The sequence below is a fragment of the Bufo gargarizans genome, chromosome 3, assembly GCF_014858855.1.
Source record: "Bufo gargarizans isolate SCDJY-AF-19 chromosome 3, ASM1485885v1, whole genome shotgun sequence".
Taxonomy (NCBI): domain Eukaryota; kingdom Metazoa; phylum Chordata; class Amphibia; order Anura; family Bufonidae; genus Bufo; species Bufo gargarizans.
Genome location: NC_058082.1, coordinates 461303921 through 461318142, shown reverse-complemented (window position 1 = coordinate 461318142; position 14222 = coordinate 461303921).

Here is a 14222-nt window from a genome sequence, read left to right as displayed (position 1 = left end):
TCTGTAAGAGCATTAAAGATGGGTCGTGGCTGGGTCTTCAAGCATGGCAATGACCCAAAACAAACTGCAAGGGCAACTAAGGAGTGGCTCTGTAAGAAACATTTCAAGGTCCTGGAGTGGCCTAGTCAGTCTCCAGACCTGAACCCAATCGAAAATCTTTAGAGGGAGCTGAAACTCAATGTAGCCCAGCAACAGCCCCAAAACCTGAAAGATCTGGAGAAGATCTATATGGAGGAGTCGGCCAAAATCCCTGCTGCAGTGTGTGCAAACTTGGTGTGTATACGCTGTACATGTGTGTGTATATGCTATATGCGTGTGGTTTATATGAGTGTATATGCTATATACTGTATTTGTATGTATATATGCTGTGTATGTGTGTAATTGGTACAAGTATAAACACGTACCTTACTATCCCTCTAAGCCACGGATGTCAAACACAAGGCCCGCGGGCCGAATCCGGCCCGCCAGACCTCGTCATGTGGCCGGCCGCCGGCCGCCAGCCTTCACCTTTTATTCTCTCTTTTTTTTTTTTTTTACACAATAATTTTTTGACACAAGAAAGCCGCCTCTTCAGCACATGCGCGGCAGCCTACAAGCCAGAGAACGTCTGCCCTCTAGTGGCGCCGGCCGTTCTACACAGGAAACCTCCACTTTCAGGGGTGTGGAATTCCTATCGCCCGACGCCCGGTACATGCAGTTCCGGGCGCCGGGCAAGTAGTTTGAACAGTTGTTTAGCCCTGTGCGGGCAAGTAGCAGCGACATGTCGGTTGGGCAGTAATAGGAGCGGTCATATGCTAGCCGCGAGCTGACTGCTCCTACATCTATGTCAGCCTGCCCCTGCATCGTGCATATGAGTACCGTACATATCACTTCCTGCAGGCGGCCCCCGCTCCTCCCGGCTCCTGTATCGAAGTCTCCGCCCACCTGCCAGCACAGGAGCGCACAGTAAGTCAGCACACCGTCTCCAGAGACTGAGTAATTGCCGGCCAAGACGGGAGAAGAGGAGTGAGAGACCCCACCGCCCCCTGCAGATGAGCGTTCCTCCCGGAGCCTGTCCACATCGCAGCTCCCGGCCTGACCTGCAAGCGCTGACTGGGGTCACATAGCATTATACTGATTTATGATGCTATGTAACCCTTACAGTTCTGGACTGTGTTGGATAACACTGACAGCATTATGTCAGTGTTATCCAACACATTCCAGAACTGTAAGGGTTACATAGCATCATAAATCAGTATAATGCTATGTGACCCCAGTCAGCGCTTGCAGGTCAGGCCGGGAGCTGCGATGTGGACAGGCTCCGGGAGGAACGCTCATCTGCAGGGGTGTCAGAAATAAAGGTTGTGCTGTCTGTCTTCTGAGGCTCTGGCCCTGCCTGCAATCTGCACTGCACGTGGCACTTGATAAACTATAATGTCTCCCTGTTGCCACCATACAGTATAACATCTCCTTGTGGCTGCCACCATACAGTATAACGTCTCCTTGTGGCCCCCATACAGTATAACGTCACTTTGGGGCTGCCCTAGTGCCCCATACAGTATAACGTCACCAAGCGGCTGCCCCCGCACAGTATAACGTCACCCTGTGGCCCCTGCCCCCATACAGTATACAACCATATACATCCTACAGATACAACCGGCCCTTTGAGGATGACCAAACTGCTGATGCGGCCCCCGATGAATTTGAGTTTGACACCCCTGCTCTAAGCGTTGGTGACCTCACACCTATTCCTGGTTAAACTGCAATTCAGGGTCCGCGCTTGAACTTCATCAGTAAGGAACAGATTACACACAGCAACACTTCCACAAGACCTATTCCTGGTTTTCTGTATGGCAGAATCCCTGGATTCAGCTCCTAGTTGCAGACCAAAGATTGGAGGACCAGACAGCGCTGGAGCCTGAGGAGGTGAGTAACCTCTGGAAACCAGATACTTAAATCATTCCGTTCCATAGACACTTAAGCATAATAATACACATAGTAGCCGTTTTTTGGTTGAGGACAAGCCATTAGACCTTTTGCCTCAGGCAGCAGAAAGGCTAGATGTACTGGTTATCAAGGCTGGCATTATCTATGATGGTCTCACTGCGACGCCGAGGATATGCTTAATTTATAACAAGGTGCACGCCTCGTCATAAATTAAGTGCATCCTCAAGCAGCTTGTGCACCTGGAATGAAATCTATGCCGTTTTTTGTCCAGAATATATAGTAATCTTAACAGGCCATACAAGGTCTCAACGTTTCGGTCGATGGATGACCTTTCTCAAGGGATTGATGTACTCCAAGTTCACACACAGGTCATGCAGCTTCAAAAATGCCAGCATGTATAGTCCAATTATATGTAATGCGTTCAATGGAGAATGTTAACTAATATCAACAAATATATTCTGCTGTTGCAAGTCCATAAAATATTATAGTTCATATTTTATACTGCTATATAAGATATTATGCGTGCCAGCCAGTCTTACATGGGGAAGATAATCGCCAAAAGGAAGTAACATAAGTAAGAAAAGGCACAAGTAAAATCAAACAAAGCCTGAATCAAATAGAAAATTACACTGATGATGATATAAAAAAACTTGTAGCAGGAATCTGGCATAAATGATAATACATCTGCTGGGGCTGATGGCCCTGCCCAGACCAAACTTTTTGGAAAATGGTGTGTGCAACAATGTGTGCAAATGTCGTTTAAAGTCGCAAACTTCTAGGGAACAGTTCTCTAAATTATCAAACCTATAAATAAACTATGCTAACTCCCCTAATTTAACATACCTTTTGTCTCCATAAATATATGAGGATGATATCTGAGGACCTGTCTTTCCTTTTTTTTCCTGCCCCATTCCTATCTTTATATCCACTAGGCTGGGAGAACTGTGGGGGGCTGATCCTTTTTCCTAACGATGATATCTTTTGTTATGTGTTCAAACTTAGTGTTGAGCGCGAATATTCGAAAATCTAATTTTTATTGCAAATATCGGCACTTCGAGAATTCGCAAATATTTAGACTATAGTGCTATATATTCGTAAAAATCAAATATTCATTTTTTATTTTATTTTTTTTAAACACAGTACACATCAGGTAATCATCCCTCCCTTCTTCTAGCTTGTGGGCCAATGAGAAGGCTTTGTCACAGCTTAGCAACATCCCTAGCAACCAATAGAGTAGTTGCCTACCCCACGCCGGTATTTTGCGCGCATTACGCGAATAATACATTGCCGATTTTCGCAATCAAGAATATAATCTCGAATTCATGAATATATGACGAATATTCTAGAATATATTCACAAAATATTGTGAATTTCGAATATTGCCCCTGCCACTCATCACTATTCAAACTGTTATAACACAGTTCCTTTGTTATAGTGAATATCACTTTACTTAAAGAGGTTGTCCCACGAAAAATATTCTACAATTTTCAAACCCAACTCCTGGATCTGAATACTTTTGGTCTTTGTTCTTTTTCTTTGTTCTTTTTCTTATTTCTTAGTCCTCCTTACTGCCTCCTGAGCTGTGATAGGGAGACCCTGGACACGCCCCTGAGCTGTGATAGGGAGAGCATGGACACGCCCCCTGAGCTGTGATAGGGAGACCCTGGACACGCCCCCTGAGCTGCAGCAGAAAAGACACTCCCCTTGAGCAGTCAGCTTGATATAAATATAGCAGAGCAATGAATGGGGATATCTCTGGATCCATAAGAGGTACAGGGATGGTTCTAGCTTTGGAGGATGTAATGTACTATATGTTATCTGATTCTCATTTTTTACAATATTCATAGGATAACCTCTTTCATATTAAGCTTTGATCTACATTGTTCCGTATGTGTGTTACCTTTTCCTTTTTTCTTGTATGCTGCATATTTTGTAATTTCTTACAATTTTAATAATTACCAATAAATAATATTCAAACATAAAAAGTCACAAAGCTGGCTTTTAAAGTGAGTTTTCTGGTATATGGGGATGATAAATCTCCCTCAAAATGTTTATGTCACTGATCATAGCTCTTGTGCCAGGCTGGAGGAATTATGTACTTTTTCACATATTTTCATGAGAAAAACACATTAAATGCCACAGTTTTTTAAATTTTTTTGTTGAAGAATTGTGCTTTAAATTCTTGTCAAAATCAACAAATCCTTGCTCATGGCAAATTACCTAGATTAACAAAAATGTCTAACACTAGTCAAAGGAATTAGGCCTCTTGCACGCGACCGTATGTATTTTGCTGTCCGCATAAAATACTGATGACATCTGTGTGCATTCCGTATTTTGCGGAACAGAACAGCTGGCCCCTAATAGAAAAGTACTATCATTGTCCGTGATGCGGACAATAATGGGACATATTCTATTTTTTTGCGGAACGGAAATATGGAAACGGAATGCACCCAGAGTAACTTTTGTTTTTTTTTGCGGACCCTTTGAAGTGAATGGTTCTGCATACGTTCTGTACGGAAAAAAATACTTTTGCGTGCAAGAGGCCTTAGTTGATTAAAAGGGTTGTCCGGGTTCAGAGCTGAAAACCGTGGCAAGATGGCTATGTACTGGACCTTTATAGACTTCATAGGTCATTATTATGTGTAACTGTGTCCTGCATCACAGAAACTGTGAGTACCTACCCAATACAGTACAGAAATGGAACATATGCAGTGAGCAGGACACTGGTACGGTGGCCAAATATGCAGTGGGTCAGGATAGATGTGTATAAGTCTATGAGTTGTTTGTGACGCCAATTGCAATGTGCGCAGGGTACTGTTGCAGGGGCCTTTAGGATGTTATAACGCACGTACCAGGTGAGGAATGCCAGAGGGGGATAATGTCTCTGTGTAGTGTCAACGATGTCTCCTACCTTGTCAACGGTGTCTCCTACCTTGGTACGGCTGGACTCCTGGATCCTGGCTCACTTGCAATAAAATGAGTGTTGCTAGTAGGAGTAATTGAGGAACTTTGGTAATAGTAAATGAGATCCAGACTTGAACTATAATCTAACTTGTCTTTACTGGATGGCAGCATAAATCCATACAAGTTACAGCAATAGTCTTGGGTCCCAGCAGGTATTGGAAATATGTGGCAGGGATCAATATCTCTTCTGCTTCTGATCATATGCCTGGGGAATATGTCAGGTATCTATCTTCTACTCTGACTATCTTCTGCTTGGTATTGGCCTGACTAGCTGAGGAGGAATTTGGCTTCTCCTGGTCTCTGGATATGTACTCACAGCTTGGCTCACAGGGAATGCTTCTTCCTGAAGGCTGGAGGTGGCTGCTTGCTTGTCAACCAGCTGAGGCTGATGGCTCAGGCTGGGAAAGTTCTCTGGTCTCAACCGAGACAGGGTCCTGACCTGGGATCCCTATTTTCTGGGAGCACCCACTAACACAGCCTACCCCAAGCAGGGGTACCTGGCACACTAAACTAGAACTTCCTTCTCCTCCCCATGAGACAGGACATGGGACCGGCCCACTTCTGCTCACAGAGGAGGGGGACTAAACTGGAATGAACTATTCCAGCCCAGATATACTAAACTGGCTAAGGTCCTGCTGAACACATTGCTGCCACCTGCTGGTGTACATAGAAATCACAGTAAATACATAAAACAGGTCTGGAAAATACATAAAATGACATTAATGACAATATAATTACACAAGATGACAGTTTACATACACCTAACATGTTGTAGCGGGGAGAAAGAGTTTGGTAACATACTCCAGGATGTTACACATAGTTGTTATAATTGATGGGTGCATGTCAGTCCGGTTTTCAGGCTCCCTGTCCTCCCTCCGGCGCAGGGCCTGGACAGACACAGGGATGTCCATCCTTTCAGTAGCTCACGCTCAGCGCATTGCGCTGTGTGAGCGTGAGCAGCAGCAACTGACTGAGGCTTCTCTCACCCCCAGTCAGTCACTAGAGCCAGCTACCCCCAGCTCATCTCCCTTCTTCCCTCTCCTCCCCTCGTTTTTTCTAGTGGCCTATGATGGGGGTGTGGCTTCACTGAAACAGGGCGTGGCTTCATCGAGATGGCTTGGGGTGTGGCCTCTGAGGTCTGGCTTTTTTGGGTGAAGCCAGTGGCCACCCTAGTGTATGTGCATGTACTTGGGTGCTTGATAATGACTGCTAACAGTGGTTTTACAAAACATTAATTCTATTACTGCACTCACTGAAATATATACTGCACTCCCATGATGTTCTATGGTGAGATGTCACAGATGCTCTATTAGGTACTATAGTGTCTAAGCGTTTTAGGTCGGGGTGGAAAAAATGCTGCAAAGTAAGAATGCTTTTAAAGATAGACATTTTAATAGTTTAAATTTAAATTTATTCCACAGCAGAACAACTACCCCCAAAAAAATACAGCCAATGTCATTAAAGTCCTGGAAGTGATGATATATAAAATACCCCTGAGCCCTGATCTCAACATCATTAAAGCGGTTGTCTCACTTCAGCAAATAGCATTTATTATGTAGAGGAAGTTAATACAAGCCACTTACTAATATATTGTGATTGTCCATTTTGTCTCCTTTGTTGGCTGGATTAATTTTTCCATCACATTACACATTGTTAGTTTCCATGTTTTCGACCACCCTATAATCCATCATTGGTGCTCGTGCTTGCACACTATAGGAAAAAGCACCAGCCTATGTGCACTCCAACAGTGTGCAAGCATGATCCCCACTGCTGGATTGCAGCGTGGTCGTAACCATGGAAATGAGCAGTGTATAATGTGATGGAAAAATTAATCCAGCCAGCAAAGGAAGCAATATAGATAATAATACATTAGTAAATGCCTTGTATTAACTTTATCTACATAATAATTGCCATTTGCTGAAGTGAGACAACCCCTTTAAGTCTGTCTGGGACAGTGGCGTAGCGTGGGGGGGGGGGCGGGGGGGTCCATTGCCCCGGGTGCAAAATTTCAGGGGGTGCCAGCAGGACCGCACCGCCAATTAGTCAGGACAGCGATATAGATGGATGCTGCAGGGCAGATGACAGGCGTGTCCCTTCCCCCTTCCTCTAATAGGTTGCAGGCACTAGTCCTGCAGAATATCAGAGGCCAGTGCAAGCGGTGCAATGACGGCATCGCGCCACCTGAGCCATACAGCGCGGGACATAGGTCGGAAAAGGCCTGCATCGCATTGCTGCAAGCCTGATGGATGTAAGAATAAGTGTTTATTTTTTTATATGGTACAATACTTGTTACTGGCACATGATTTGGGGGGGGGCACTTGTTACTGGCACATGATTGGGGGGCATCTATGCGGGGCACTTCTTACTAGCATATAATTGGGGGGCATGTATGGGAGCACTTCTTACTGGCACATAATTGGGGGCACATCTTACTGGCACATTATTGCGGGCACTTTTTACTGGCACATTATTGCGGGCACTATGGGGGCATCTATGGGGGGCTCTTCTTACTATCACATGATTGGGGGGAATCTATGGGGGCACTTCTTACTGGCACATAATTGGGGGCATCTATGGGGGTACATCTTACTGGCACATTATTGGGGGCACTTTTTACTGGCACATTATTGCGGGCACTATGGGGGCATCTACAGAGGCCACAAAGAAAGGGTATTTTATATGGGGGGCGACTATGGTGAGAGGAACACTATGCAGGCTTCTACTGAGGCCACAAAGAAGGGGGCTCTGTATAGGAGCATTTTATACTGGTGGGTACTATGGGGATGGGGGGAGAGGAGTACTTTGGGGTCATCTACGGGGACACTAAGAAGGGGTATTTTATACTTTCAAATTCTGGGGACACTGAGGCCATCTACTGGGGCACTATATATGGTGCATTTTATACTGGTACATTATGGGGGACACTAGCAGGAAAGGGTGAGAGGAGCACTATGGGGCCATTTACTGGGGGCACTATATAGGGGTATTTTATACTGGCACATTATGGGGGCACTATGGGGACATTAGCTCAACTGGGGGAATTAAAAGGGGGTATTTTTTGCACTGGCACACATTATAAGGGGGCATGTTGGGGAAACTGTAGGAGCACTATTACTACTAGGTGTGCTCTAGCAGAGAATTATTACTATTGGTGGGACTTTTGGGAGCACTATTACTGTGGGGGCACCTTGGCACAGTATCAGCTTATCACAATCATTTTTGGCGGACGTTATGTTTACACTATTAGTGTCAGGGACACTATTTGCTAGACACAGTTATTTTAGGGCACTGTAATAATGCCCTTTAATAATTATTGAAGGGCACTATCTGCATGGTACTAGTGTTATCAGGGGGTTTATCTGTTTCTGCAGTATGATATTGGGGTGCATGGCAGGCAGAGTATTGGAGGTAGTAGTATGATTTGTCTAGAAGATGGGAGAATGATGGAAAAGTAGTAAAGTAAGATTTTTAGTAAACTGCAGAGACGAGAAATGGATGAAAAATGGTGGTCTGAAGGTCTGAAAGGAGAAGATGAGGAAAGAGAACATCTACATCAAAGGAGACGTCACTGGATGTAAGCGGTATGGGGCGTTGTATTACCCTGTATGTCCTGTGGTGAAGGGAGGGTGGATATAGAATTTGGCCCACCCTGCCGCATCCTGGCCCTAAACTTCAGGTCGCACTGTGCGTGTTCTGAATTCTGGGGGCTCACACCCATCTACTACATTATCTGTACTCAGAGCATTATCACTGTGTTATCTGTGGTATTATGTATGACTGCAAGTGATATCTACTACATTATCTGTAAAAAGGGGCCTGGCCACAGGTTAGAGGGGGGGGGGCACAATACTTGGCTTGCCCCAGGTGCTGGCAACCCACGCTACGCCTCTGGTCTGGAATTACATGAAACAACGGATTTGAGCATGCCTACATCCACATAAGATCTGTGGTTAGTTCTCCGAGATGTTTGGAACACCCTGCGAAGTTCCTTCGAAAAGTGTGTGCAAGTGTATCTCAAATGTGTACATCAAATATTGATTTGATGCAGATTTCTCCCTTGTTTATTCACTTTGCACTTTGTTAATTGATAGCAAACAGCTATTCACACTTCTGTTTTGAAAACATTCTTGCGTTGCAGCATTTTCCCCACACCTTTTCTTCTCTCAAATTCATGCAGAATCAGACAAAAATTAACCATATGAAATTGGAAGCCTGAGGACCCTTATGGGCAGGGACTAGCCGAAAAACTGTACAGGGAAACTTCCCAGAGGGCCAATGCCCAGGGGGTAGCCTGAGCCCTCCTCACTGTCTCCAACCTGTCAAAGTAATAATATGACATTCCCAAAGTTAACGCTGGGAGCTTCAAGTACTTATTCACATGGCCACAGGTGTCCTCTTGTCTCCTGAATTCAACTGTATTATCATCCTAAGGCAGCTGGAGTGGGAACTTTGGGAGGGCTGAATGTGGCAGCTGGCACAGGTCACCTTAGATGAGTAGCTATTGAGGAATTATTTTGTAATGCACTGCAATATTTTCTTCTGCTGTGGTGCTATATTGTGTTGCACTGTGGTATTTGGCTCTGCTGGGATGGTATTTTGTGCCACAATGTAGTATTGATGGCCGCGCCTACTTGTATTGACTCTGCCTTCTGTCAGTTTGGACCTGCCTACAACATGGGGCCAATTTTTGTATTTTTCCAGGGCCACTTTAAGTTCCCAATTCGCCCAAGCCTATGGGTGCCCGATACCACATGGAGTTTTAACACTGGCAACAGATCATGCTGTGTAAACATGATCTGCTTCGGGCAAACAACTAGTCAGTATGGGGAAGAGCGATGGCACTAGCGATCACTTCTCCCCATACTGTGGAGGAGATTGTGGCATGTAAATGCAGCAGCCTCCTCCATCAGCGAGCAGCAGGTTTCGGGCATGAACGCTTTGTTTCGGATAATCTGCTCTTCTGTCTTCCCATGTAAACCTTTTCTGCATAGTGCTAATATATGCGTGAGATACAAGGTACAAACAACAAAGAAATCAAACCATATCACTAATGTTTGCTGGAAATAACATTATCAAGCCTTTTCATCTAATGCCTACATTACAGTCAGCGCTGCGGATATGACACTGTTCAAACAGTTACTGAAACTGATTGGAATTGTGGTTAAGAGGTCAGAAGTGCCAATGTGTGCCCCATTACCGCTCTAAGGATCTCTTGTTTCAAGCAGAGTGTGTCCTTGATTATCCACTGCTGCGCATTATCAGAGGATACAACAGGAGGCTGCACCCCAGGGCATGTAGCTGGCCAGCTAAGACCTCTCCTAGGTTGCTAATATAGCTTATATGTTTATACAGCTAAACCTGCCAATAACCTTAATACAGTTCCTATGTTTGTGTGTTAAAGACAAAAACAGAGTTATTTACAGTGACTTCATGTTTGGATGTCATACAACTGTTATATATTGTGTTCACAGAAGCAGAAAAGATTATATGCCTTTAAGATTCATTATATAATGTAAGGTAAGCTCAATGACACAGCAGAATCATTACACCAGAGGAGAGAAGTACAGTATTAGAACAAAGTTTTATGTGAATTGACCGGATGTTTCATCCGAAGTCGATTCGCTCATCCCTAATGCACATCATGGAGAGGACCTGGAACATAATGCATAGATGACTTTATGTTAGACCATTAAGGACAGTAGCAGGGTGTAGGAGTGGCAACACCACTCAGGGGTGTTACAATGAGACAACACAAAAGAATACTATGCTTCACTCATGAATTGCTTCTTTTTATAATGCTTAAGGAAAGATATAAGTCTAAATAAGAAACTAATTCATTGCCATGCACCACACAAATCACAGATGTAGCCACCTCCAATATTTTGACTGGCACAACAAAAACAGTAATACAGTAAATCACCTGGAGCACCTGGTGTCAAAACAATGCTAGCTACATCTTTTAGGTACAGGTCTTAAAGAGAGTTGCCCAGGATTTTGATATTGATTGCCTATTCTCAATATAGGCCATCAACATCAAATCGCTGGGGGTTCAACAACCCACGATCCCGCTGATTAGCTTTATCATTGTAATTCCAGCACTGGAAATCAGAGCTAAAACTACACAGCACCATCCGTTGTGTAGAGGACAGAGTTGGCAACTACAGGGCTGCTCCCGTGGAGTGTAGTTATCTGCTCCACCCAATACACAATATATGGAGCTGGGTAGTTCTGGCCCCTACTTCTAGCGCTAGAGCTACCCAGAAACAGCTTCCATTTATGTGTTTTTGTTTTTCGCTCCCTACCTTCCCAGAGCCATAACTTTTTTAGTTTTCTGTTTACATGGCCATATGGGGGCTTGTTTTTTGCAGAACAAATTGTACTTTCTAATGGCACCATATAATGTTGCATAGGATGTATTGGGAAGCTGAAAAGAAATTCCAAATGGGGTGAAATTGGGGGGGGAAATTAAATTCCGCCACAGCTTTGTGGGTTTTGCTTTTACAGTGTTCACCATGTGGTAAAACTGACTTGTGTTCTTTATTCTCCGAGTCAGTATGATTACAATGATAGCACATTGGTATAGTTTTTCTTGTGCTTTAATACTTTAATACTTTACTGAGGTAGAGTCCTGAAAAAATGGGGAATCCCTTTTTTTCTTTTCGTTACAACATTCACCACATGGGATACTTTTTAACAATTTTATTAGTAAAGGCTTTTTCACACTTGACGTTGCCCATGATGTTCCTTTTTTGTTGTTTATTTATTTTGAGGAAATGGGGGTGATTTGATTTCTTTATATTTTTTAAAACTATTCTTACTTTGTTTTTAGCTTTGTTTTAGTTCCCCAAGTGGACCCCAACATGCAATCATTAGATTGCAATTTGTACAGCGTAATGGAAGTTTTTCCATTATCCTATACAGAAATTGTTATGTTACAATTCAGTGCTACCACCTGCTGGCCTGAATTGTAATATAGAACAGGCTCTGGCTCATTACTTACAAGGAACACCTTCCCTGTTCTTCTCCCAGGGGAGGCATTCCTGCCCCGGAAGTGAGCACTTCCAGGTATTAGGCCTATCAGATACCGTGGTCACATTTGATCACAGCATCTGAGGGATTAAATGTCCGCGATCAACATTATCGCCAATCGCGAACAGCAGTCACCTGGTTGCTCTGGCGCCTGGTACACTCCAGAGCAGGTTACATCTTTAAACTATGGCGGATGTCGGGAAGAGATTAAAGATAGTTCATCAATATTAGACCAGTGGAGGTCTGATTAGCTGCATTCCCACCATTAGCTGATTGAAAGGGTTGTGGTGCCCTGGTAAGCACTGTGTACACTTCATTGTTTAGCAAGCATAAGTCCATACATTTTGTGGCAGCTGTGCCTGAGCTCAATCCCATTGCCCTCACATTAACAATCTGTGATTATACTGAGAGTACAGTTGGCGAGACTATGAAAAGTGTATGTGACTTGTCACTTGTCCCTATACTGGGTTTATAAAGTGCCTTGAAAAAGTATTCATACCCTTTTCCACATTTTTCACGTTACACTCAAAAACTTTAATGTATTTTATTGGAATATTATAGGATACACTAACACAAAGTAGCAAGTAAGTGTGAAATAAAAAGAAAATGATACATGGTTTTCAAAATGTTTAATAACTAAAAATCTGGAAAGTGTGGCGAGCATTTGTATTCAGTCCCCCTGAGTCAGTACTTCATAGGACCAACTTTCTCTGTAATTAAAGCTGCAAGTCTTTTTAGGTATGTCTCTATCAGGTTTGCACATCTAGAGGCTGAAATTTGGCCCATTCTTTTCAAAATATCTCAAGCGCAGTCAGATTGGATGGAGAGCATCTGTGAACAGTAATTTTCAAGATTCTTAATAGGATTTAGGTCTGGACTTTGACTGGGCCAATCTAACATATGAATATGCTTTGATCTAAAACCATTCCATTGAAGCTCTGGCTGCATGTTCAGGGTCATGGTCCTGGTGGAAGGTGAACTTCCGTCCCAGTCTCAAGTCTTCTGCAGCATCTATTAGGTTTTCCTCCAGGATTGCCATGTATTTAGCTGGTTATCTTCCCTGTCCCTGCTGCAGAAAAGCGTCCCCACAGCATAATGTGCCACCACCATGTTTCACTGTGGGAATAGTTTGTTCAGGGTGATGTGCAGTGTTAGTTTTCTGCCACACATAGTATTTTGCACCAAAAAGTTAAACTTTGGTCTCATCTGCCCTGTCTTCCAACTGTTTGCTGTGTCGCCTAAATAGCTTTTGGCAAACTGCAAATGGGACTGCTTATGGCTTGCTTTCAAAAATGGATTCTTTCTTGCCACTGTTCCATAAAAGCCAAATTTGTGGAGTAAAAATTCTCCCACCTGAGCTGTGGATCTCTGCAGCTCCTCCAGAGTGACCATGGGCCTCTTGGCTACTTCTTCTGTAATTAGTGTTGTCCTTGTATGGGCTGTCAGTTTAGGTGGGCTGTGTCATGGTAGGTTTGCAGTTGTGCCATATTCCTTCCCTTTTCAGATGATGGGTTGAACAGTGCTCTGTGAGATATTCAGAGCTTGGGATTAGAGTTGAGCGGACACCTGGATGTTCGGGTTCGAGAAGTTCGGCCGAACTTCCCGAAAATGTTCGGGTTCGGGATCCGAACCCGATCCGAACTTCATCCCGAACCCGAACCCCATTGAAGTCAATGGGGACCCGAACTTTTCGGCACTAAAAGGCTGTAAAACAGCCCAGGAAAGGGCTAGAGGGCTGCAAAAGGAAGCAACATGTAGGTAAATCGCCTGCAAACAAATGTGGATAGGGAAATGAATTAAAATAAAAATTAAATAAATAAAAATTAACCAAAATCAATTGGAGAGAGGTCCCATAGCAGAGAATCAGGCTTCACGTCACCCACCACTGGAACAGTCCATTTTCATAAATTTAGGCCCAGCACACAGGCAGAGGAGAGAGGTTCCGTAACACAGAATCTGGCTTCATGTCACCAGAGAATCAGTCTTCATGTCATAGCAGAGAATCAGGCTTCACGTCACCCACCACTGTAACAGTCCATTTTCATAAATTTAGGCCCAGCACCCAGGCAGAGGAGAGAGGTCCCGTAACAGAGAATCTGGCTTCATGTCAGCAGAGAATCAGTCTTCATATCATAGCAGAGAATCAGGCTTCACGTCAGCCACCACTGCAACAGTCCATTGTCATATATTTAGGCCCAGCACCCAGGCAGAGGAGAGAGGTCCCTTAACAGAGAATCTGGCTTCATGTCAGCAGAGAATCAGTCTGCATGTCATAGCAGAGAATCAGGCTTCACGTCACCCAC